Source organism: Talpa europaea (assembly GCF_964194135.1).
Source record: "Talpa europaea genome assembly, chromosome: 7".
Taxonomy (NCBI): Eukaryota; Metazoa; Chordata; class Mammalia; order Eulipotyphla; family Talpidae; genus Talpa; species Talpa europaea.
The window spans coordinates 20201165-20210444 of NC_140074.1; positions in this window are offsets into that span (position 1 = coordinate 20201165).

The window sequence follows — 9280 nt, forward strand, 5'->3', positions numbered from 1 at the left end:
TCCCAATCACCTGCCATCTTGGTTTATGAAAATTCATAGAGGAATCCCTCCTCCAGAAATGCATTTGATCAAGGGTCTGCTTGCTTCAACTTAGAACAATGTGGAAAAGTCATCCCAACTCCAGAGCTCTCCACAGGACCACTGTAGCCTTTGTTGCAACTGAATTGCATATCAGCTCCCTCTGCCCAATCCCACTTCCTTTACTCCCTACAGGGTCTTATTACAAAGAATACCTTCCAGCACACAAGATTCTGTCTCTGAGTCTCTTTCCCATAAAATGCAATCAACATAATCAATAGAGTGGATACTGAATTTTCATATATGTGCCGGGGATTTTTCAAATCAATAATTTACAGAGTCTTAAATCCACTAAATGTTTAGTTCTCAGTCTTTTTTTAAAAAGATTTATTTATACATACAGGAACTGGGGTACAGGCCAGAGGTGTGTGGGGGGGGTGAGAGGATTCACCAGAGACAGAGTAGGGAACAGAACAGGTAGATTGACCAAAATACCCTGCTGAGGGGAGCAGCGGGCGAAACAGGAGAGGTCTGCTGTGCCATGTGAGTCAGCTCCCTGGCTGGGGATCGAACTCATGCTGCAATGGCTACAGATAGCTTCATAATGCTGCGTCTTAACCCCTTGCACCACCAGGGAGGCCCCTAGTTCTCAGTCTTGCTTGCACTGTAGACATAGGTGCAATAACCTTTATTTCTGTCCATAACCAATAAGTTTCTGCTATTTCAGTGTGTTACATTGTGGAGGCTATTTCTATATACTTGCTGTCAAACCCTTACTAAACTAGAGATACCAGAATTCCTAAATAAGCCATTAGACCTTCTTTAGAATGAAGACTTTGCTCTTATAAACATATTCCTCACTCAAGGGGACACGTATCAAAGCCAACCCTTTAGGGTTAGACAGTCATGTCTCTTTTCTTAAATATTTTGGGGTTAGATTTACTCTTAAGTGTTCAACTTGAACTTTCTAAATGGTCATTTAAATGACTAGTGTTTAATGCAGACTTATTAAGGTGCAAGTTAGTCATAAAACTCATTCTTACTCATACTTTTAATTTAAGAAAAACACTAAATACCTAAATGTCTCAGGCACAAGTTGGTACTGCCCCAGAACAAGTCTGCTGTATACAATGGCATTTCTCATGAGTAAGTGTACGTTCTGAAACTCATTTTGGAAACATTTGGCTGACTCAACCATAACTTTCAGCTACCAAAATTAGGAAGATAAAAATATATTAGCTTCTGAATCATCAGCGTATGGATAAATATATTTTATAACGAAGAGTAGAATGTCCATATAGAGTCCATTTGGTCATTTTTAAGACTTGTAGAGTTCACAAAGAGTCCATTATCAACTTCTGGCTATTGATAATTAGCAGAGGACCCTAAACTTAAAGAGCCAATGACTTTTATTTGATTTGATAATGGACAACACCTTCTCTCTTTCATGTCTTCCTCTGTAAGTAGTGGAAACACTACTAACTGAACACTACTATCCTCAATACTATCTACCAAAAAACTGAATTCTGGACACAAAAACAAATAGACAATAAAAAATTCACCTCATATCAAAAGGTGGTTTCAAAATGCCCAAATGAAGCCAACATGCTGACCCATAGCTACCTATATTCCTGAGTGTGGAATATAGACCTGGATGTGTTTGCTGTGGTGAGATAGTAATTTTGTGACACACTGATAAATGTGCATGTGGCCATTTATTGACCAACGTTGACTCTTAGCCAGGACAGGAGTCTCCAAACTCAGAGTTATTCCCTCTAGACTTTGACTAGGAAAAGACCCAATGATGTTTCATGAACTTTAGCAAATTAGCTAAAAAATTCATCTACCACTTCAGGTTCTAATGAAATAGGTCAAGTATAAGAAAATAGGGGAATAAAAGGCCCTGGAAGGTCCTGGAACCATATCAAGGGGGGCAGATACTGCTCAGCAGTATCATTACAATATAGTAATGTACATCAAGTATAGTCAACTCCTTTGTTCTAGAGATATTAGAAATCAAAATATTTATATAAAAATCCTAATTTTTAAATGTTAGCAGTGAATTAAATTTTCTTAAAACCAAAAGCTAACAGAACATATCTACGCAATCCTCACCATGGTGACCAGCAGGTCCTCGTTACCCTCTGACTTGGTTTCCATTGTTCACTCACTCACTCACTCCTTACTCATATTGTCTGGTTCTTGAACATGGTAATACACTCCTGTCTTAGGTCTTCTCACCAGCACTTTCCTCACTTGGAAGGCCCTCTCCTCAAATAACTATGTAGCTCACCCATATCTTGTTCAGGTCTTGTTCCAAAAGGCCCCTTCTCAGTTAACCTTCCCCTGGTCATTCTATTTGAAATCACATCCCCACACTTCCTCTTTCTCTTTACTGCTTGACTTTACCAGATAGTACTCATCACCATCTAACAAATTCATTTTACTTTTTGTTTCCTGTCTCTACCTTCAATGGAATGAAAACTTTTTTTTTTATTAAAGATTTATTTATTTATGCATATGAGAACTAGGGTACAGGCCAGAGGTGTGGAGGGTGAGAGGATTCACCAGAGACAGAGCAGGGAGCAGAACAGGCAGATCTACCTGAAATACACTGCTGAGGGGAGCAGTGGGCAAGACAGGAGAGGTCTGCTGCACCATGTGGGTCACCCTCCTGGACGGGGGATAGAACTCATGCTGCAGAGGCTGTAGATAGCTTCACAGTGCTATACTTAACCCCTTGTGCCACCAGGGAGGCCCAGGAATGAAAACTTTTTGAAAGAGATTCTGGTTTATTTTTGCTCATGGCTGTATCTCAAGTGCCTGGTACATAGCAGAAATTTGATAATTTTTTTTGAATGATCAATACATAGATGGGGATGAATCTGCAGGCCATCTTCATTGTGTGGTCTAGGCATCCAACTTGTGATTTTCTGATTCATAATGACAATTTCATGGCAAAGCCCAAAGGAAGGAAAGATGATGAAGAATTTCTGAACTCTTAGTTTCTAAAAAGGTCAAGTAATTAAATGACATCATCTACAATGTCAAAGAATATCTATCAGTTCTGATGTCTTATACATGCAAAAGTAAAGCATATTTGGACCTCCCCGGTGGCGCAGAGGTTGAGCACTGGGTTGCGAAGCTGCCCGCAGCCTCTGCAGCGCCGGTTCGATCCCTGGCCACTGGTGAGGGTCCCACATGGTGCGCAGACCTCTCCTGCAGCCCACTGCTCCCCTCAGCAGTGTACTTCGGTCCTTCTGCCTGTTCTGCTCCCTGCTCTGGCTCTGGTGAATTCTCTCACCCTCCCGCGCTTCTGACTGTACCTAGTGCTTGTATAAATAAATTAATTAATTAAAAAAATTAAAGCATATTCAACAATGTGAAACTTATTAGTCCCATGATATTATTCACTGTTTTGATTGGTTGCTTATCCAACAATGACAAGGTCTTAGAGTTGAAGCTATTCAGAATATTTTCCCTAAACCATGCGTTGAGCTTCAAGTAAGCAATAGCTAAAATTAAGCATACTTCCTTTGCTGGTTGTGAGATGAAAATAAAATAAATATAAAAGAGACAGGAAGGAACAAAGGTTAAGCTTGATCTTTGTGAAGGAAGCTAGTTCACAAAGATGATATTTTCTCTCAAAGTCTTATCTTGTCTCTTATTCCACGCCATAGGATTTTGGGTGCTTTTGTTAAGAATTCAGCTTATTTCTATCTTTCTAATTTTTGCTCAGAAATGGTTCAGAAAAGGTCAACTAAATTAAAACATAAAATTTGGGGTATATGTATTTGTATTCCCTGATCTGAGAATAGGCTAAACAACTAGAAAATTTCAACCTAACCATAATCAACATTTATAATAGAATAAAGAGCACAAGGCTGATGAATATACTTTAATTAATATTATAGCAGAGATGCCATGGAGCTTAAAATATTTTAAATAAAAGCAAATAAAAAATACACTTTATAATTGGATAGTAAATTTTGTAGTTCTTTGCCACAAGTAGTATACCATGAAAATCACCACCCCCCCAAAAAAAAAAAACTTGAAAAGGATGAATCCCCCAATAGAAATAGATGTTTAACAAATTAAGGAAAGTGAATTGTTTGAATGTTTTCTTTGCCCTTTTGAAGACTGTACCATGCAGGGTTTGGTTAAGAAAGCAGAAGCTTAATTTTTTCAGTCAGGAAATTTTAATTTAAGGAATTACATATCATTGAAAAGCAAGAAAAATCAGAGAAACTACCACTCAAACTTGGTAAATCAGGAAGTGCACAAGTTGCAAGGAACCCTATCAGTTATTTCAGTGCCCAAGTGTGTGATTGCAGGAGGATCAAACCTCCCATCCACTATCTGCCAAAGACTCTGCGCCTCTTGCTACTTCCAAAGCAACATTAGGGCTTTCTCTTTCACCTTCCAAATCTCACAAGCGTGTCCCTCATTGGAGGACCCTAAACCAGAACACTGCTGAAAAGAGGTTTAAAGATATGGTCTCCAGGCTCCTAGGCCCTGCTTCCAGGGAGCATGCAGGAAATATGCTGAGATACCCAACAATCAGCCCCAAATCCAACCCAGTGGGAACAGCAGTGCCTTCTCTCTGCTTTTTGGCTTCATTCAAATTCAGCTAGATTAATACAACATGACCCAGGATCTGAATCTTGGATTCATCTTGAAAGAACAGGCATTCGTGAATCCGAAGGGGGTTAATAATCTTTTCTTGATGACATTTTCCTACTCTAAGTAAGGTTATCATATAAATGTGCCAGAATTCTTTCTACTAAAATTAATTGAATCCTTCAAACAGTTAATTTTGCTGAAGGGTGTTACTGTGTGTGGACACCTCTGAGGATGGGGAGCAGTGGGGAAGGGTGTTAGAAATAGAGAGGACCAGTTTATTTACTTAAGGCAGACTGAAATTTTACCAGGCTGAAACCCAATGCATCTTAGTAAATTTATATAATAATATAGACTAGCAATTTCCTCTCCCTCAACTCTGAAGCTTTCCTGTCCAGTGACTCAGTTTCCTACACTCAGGGGCTGTGGCCACAGTCCTTAAGGTAGTTAGGAGAAGGAAATGCTTGCTCACCTTTGCTGTGTTTGGAATAACCACTCCACATCAAAGGGGTGACTCATTCTGCCCATTTGCCAGTCCTGAGCTTGCTTCCCACCTCCCGCCGCCCTTGCTGGCTGCGCTGTGCTTGGCTGCAGAAGCCTTCCACCAGCAAGTCCAGGTTTGTGGAGTCTGGCATGCTCACCTCCCTGATGACGAGGCTTCCTGAGGTGGGATGCTGGGCAGGTTGAGACCCGAAGGTGACCACCAATTTGCCTGACCTACGGTTCAAGGTACATGATTCAAAGGCAAGCAGCTGGGCTTTTACTTCTGCTCCTCAAATAGCATGAAGTGAAATGGAAACTTTTTATTTTTTCACTCCTATCATCAGTAAACAAGCAACCTGAAAAATACAAATATCTATTTTCTTTGGCTTTAGAGAAATGTGTTGCTGCTGGCAATTCCAAAAGCCAGGATAGGCTTCTCTCTGGATGAAAACCATCTTAGGGTAAATAAATTCTCTTGAGAGATTCTTGGAGAAGAATAATTCATACTTCCTTTAATGGAATCTCCTACTTCCCTCAATATTAAGGAGAATCTTGATATGGAAAAATAAAGGATTTTGGAATTAATAGAGGTGGTTTTGAAATTAGGAGTGCTGATCAAACCTCTTAAAATCCTTATTAAAGTAATGCTGCATGGGGCTAATGGAGATTGGCCTGTGCTAGAAACTCTGTAGCCCACTTGCCAAAGGTGTGGTGTGGGGTAAAAGGAAGTAGTTCTGGGTTCAGAAAAAGATAATTTTAGGTTCAAATCCCAACTCTCCCAGTACTACTTCACTCCCTTCCACTACTAATTCCAACAAGAAACTATGGTTGTTTCTTCTCTTACTTTTAATAAGTAATAAATAAACAATAGAGTAATAACAAATAAAGTAATGAAGCTTTCCTATCAAGCTTGTGGCAAGGATAAAATAAAATAATATGAGAAACACAGAGACTGGAACACATTCATATTCAATTAATTTTAGTTATTCTCTGAACCTATTTCCTAACCTAGAAAAAGGAAAATATAGAATATACCATCCCCTGCTACAAAGGGATGTTGCAGGTCAGATGAAGTGATAGGGAGAAAGTGCTTCCAGAGTGTGACTATTAGCATTGTCTAACTCCCTCTTGGCAAGGAGCCCTTTCCTCTGCTCCAGTGGCTGAAGGTAGCTTGCTGCTGTTGTCTTTTTGCATTAGTCCTTAGTAATCTGCACAAGGATTTAGCAGACCAGCACTCAGGATGTCTAAAGCACACGATTATTTTTATTAATACTGAGTATGCCAGCCTGTATGTGTTTAAGAAGAATTATTCTCAGCTAATTTGCCATTGAATGTTCAGTAGACAGCTTTCCTGCATGCCTGGTTAGGGGAATGCAGATCTACCATGGCGATATGCCTCAATCAATGATGGGACAGTCCCAAACCAGACCCTTCCAAAACTCTGTTGGCAGTGGAATGATCTGTCCATATGAAAGCAACTCCCCTCTTGCCCCACCTTTTCTTTCAAGCAGCAGTTAGCCTTTTCTGGCTGGCCTGGCTAATAAAAACGCTCTGGGGGATTTGGAGAAGAGTTGGTGTGAATGGGTTTATATATCACCCTGATTGCCTCATTATTACTCATAGTCAATTGGAAAATTTCCAGCCTTTTCTACTTGATCCTAGCTACCTAAGGGATTTGAACTGACATCTGCTACTAAAGCTCATTTGGAAAGCGCATATGTGGTATTAGGTTTCATTCAACAAACATCAAGTGAGAACTATCAGTAACAAGGTGTGGTGTGGACTGAAAGGAAGCACTTCTGGGTTCAGAAATCCCAACTCTCCCACTACAATTTCACTCCCTTCCACTACTATTTAACTCTCTCTGGATGTTCTACCCCGTCATGTCAATCAACTTCAGAATATCTTTTACTGATCTACAAAATAAAATAGTTTCTGTCTGCAATGTTGTGAGGAATAATAAAGATTTTGCACTTAATTCTTCCAATAGTGATTAGTTTATCACTAAATAGCAGCTGTTAATAGTATTATTTTCTTAATATTCTGAAGTTTTCTGGCAAAAGGAAATGTTCAGAAAAATTGACCAGTCCCGGGGTTCCCCACTCTGCCTCTGGTGAATCATCTCACCCTCTGGCACATCTGGCCTGTACCTCGGTTCTTGTATAAATAAATAAATAAATCTTAAAAAAAAATTGACCAGTCCCTCTTTAGGTATCCTTAACACAGACAGTTGTTTTACTGAATAAAGAAAATGAGTGGGGTAGTGCTTTCTGAAACCACAAAAAACAATGTTTATTTAGAGAAAAAGGCACTTGAGATATAAGAAATACTGAAGACTATACCTAGTACCTCTTGTTGTTAGAATATAGGATGACAAGACAAGAAAAGAATTAGCTTAAAAGTATGAGATTCATACTTAAAAGTATGAGATTCATACATTCATATATGAGATTCAAATATATAACTTCTTGGTCTGGTTCATCTCTAATGTGTGTAATTATGGTATTTCTAAAAGAATTTTTATTTGGTGTTTATTTGTGTATGCAGGGTGTGTGTGTACATTTAAATATTTTTATTTGACTAAACTTTTCATTTTATTGATTCTTAAAGGATTAGGATGTAAGAGGGAGGAAGGACAAAAGTAGATTTTACTCTACCTTATTAAAATTTTTTCGGAAAGTTTGACCATAACAATAGAAACAATGAAGCTAAAATATCTTAACATCACTATTTACTTACACATTACACCCAAGATTTACAAGACTTAGAAAACTGCTCACATTAACACTAAGCAATTCAATCTATTCTTTATCTCTGAGTAATGTTTAACCCATTAAATTAGACTTTTTTTAATAGTCTGAAAAAACTGACACTTATTTGAAGACCATTTACTCTCAGTAAACTGTCTTAATTAAAATTCCAGCATGGGTGTTGGCTGCAGCAACAGAGGCAATATGACAAAGAAGTTAATAGATTACCTCAATAATTTGATCAGTAAAGATAACTGATGTAGGCATGCAACCCAGTCCCCCATGTCTTGTGGTAAATTTTATTTGCCTGCCTTGCCCAGCTAGTTACATCACTTGGCTATGTAGACATGGTGAAGATTTTTAGCTCATGCTTAGAGGACAGAGAAAGCCTGACCTGAATAATTGGTGTTCTGCCTTTAAAACACCTATCTATGAATGCTTAATGAAAAATTTGCCTGAACTTGCCTTTTGGAGTTTTTATGTGGGTTAATATTTGCCATCCATGATTATGGCTGACCGAGAATTATATACGCCTCCTAAGTTCTTTCCTCCTCCTTCATTTCCTTTGTTTTCTCCCTCCCTTTTATTTAATTCTTTTTTCCCCAGAAAATCATAAAATGCTAGGCTTTGATGGAACCACTCCATGTTTATCAAGCTTATTAATCCCACACTATGTTCACAGTGCTCACAATCTAGTTATTTAATTTTAAAATAAATTTTTAACCTTAAATACTCACTTTCAGTATGCATTTTAAATAACTATATTCAAGAATCATAGGTTGGGCATGTGATTATATTTTTACTGATTAAGAAAGTTTGTACCTGTACCACTTAAAGTCATGTCATTAAGCTTTGGGAAACACTCATGCCCAATGTCTGACTTTCAAAGGAGAAAGCTGAAGTCCAGATAATGAAAACGCTGTTTTTGAGAGGCACACAGCCAGTTAGGAGCAGATATAATAGTTGAAACTATGCTTTTGGACACTTTAACCCAGACCTTTCCTACATACTGCACTGAAGAATGATGTTATCTACCTTACAGCAAGGTTGTAAGAATCACTAACTAAAATACAGAAAAGACAACAATGCCAAAGCCATCTTCTTATTTATTTGTCTTTTAATAAATCTTGGACCACCAAGAGACCACAGATCCTTCAAGACTGTGGTCCTTGCAAAGAGTACCAATATGAGGGTTCAGAGAGTCTCCAAGGGCTTCCAAGAGCCACACTCTTCTTGTAAATTCTCCTCTAAGGCTCTATGGTTGACAATTAATATTGCCCTTTATCACCTTACAAAAGACAGTCAGTTGTCACCAAAAGTGGATCTACCATATGATCTAGGAGATCCATATGTTCTATTCCTAGGAATCTACCCAAAGAACACAAAAACACTAACTTGAAAGGAAACCT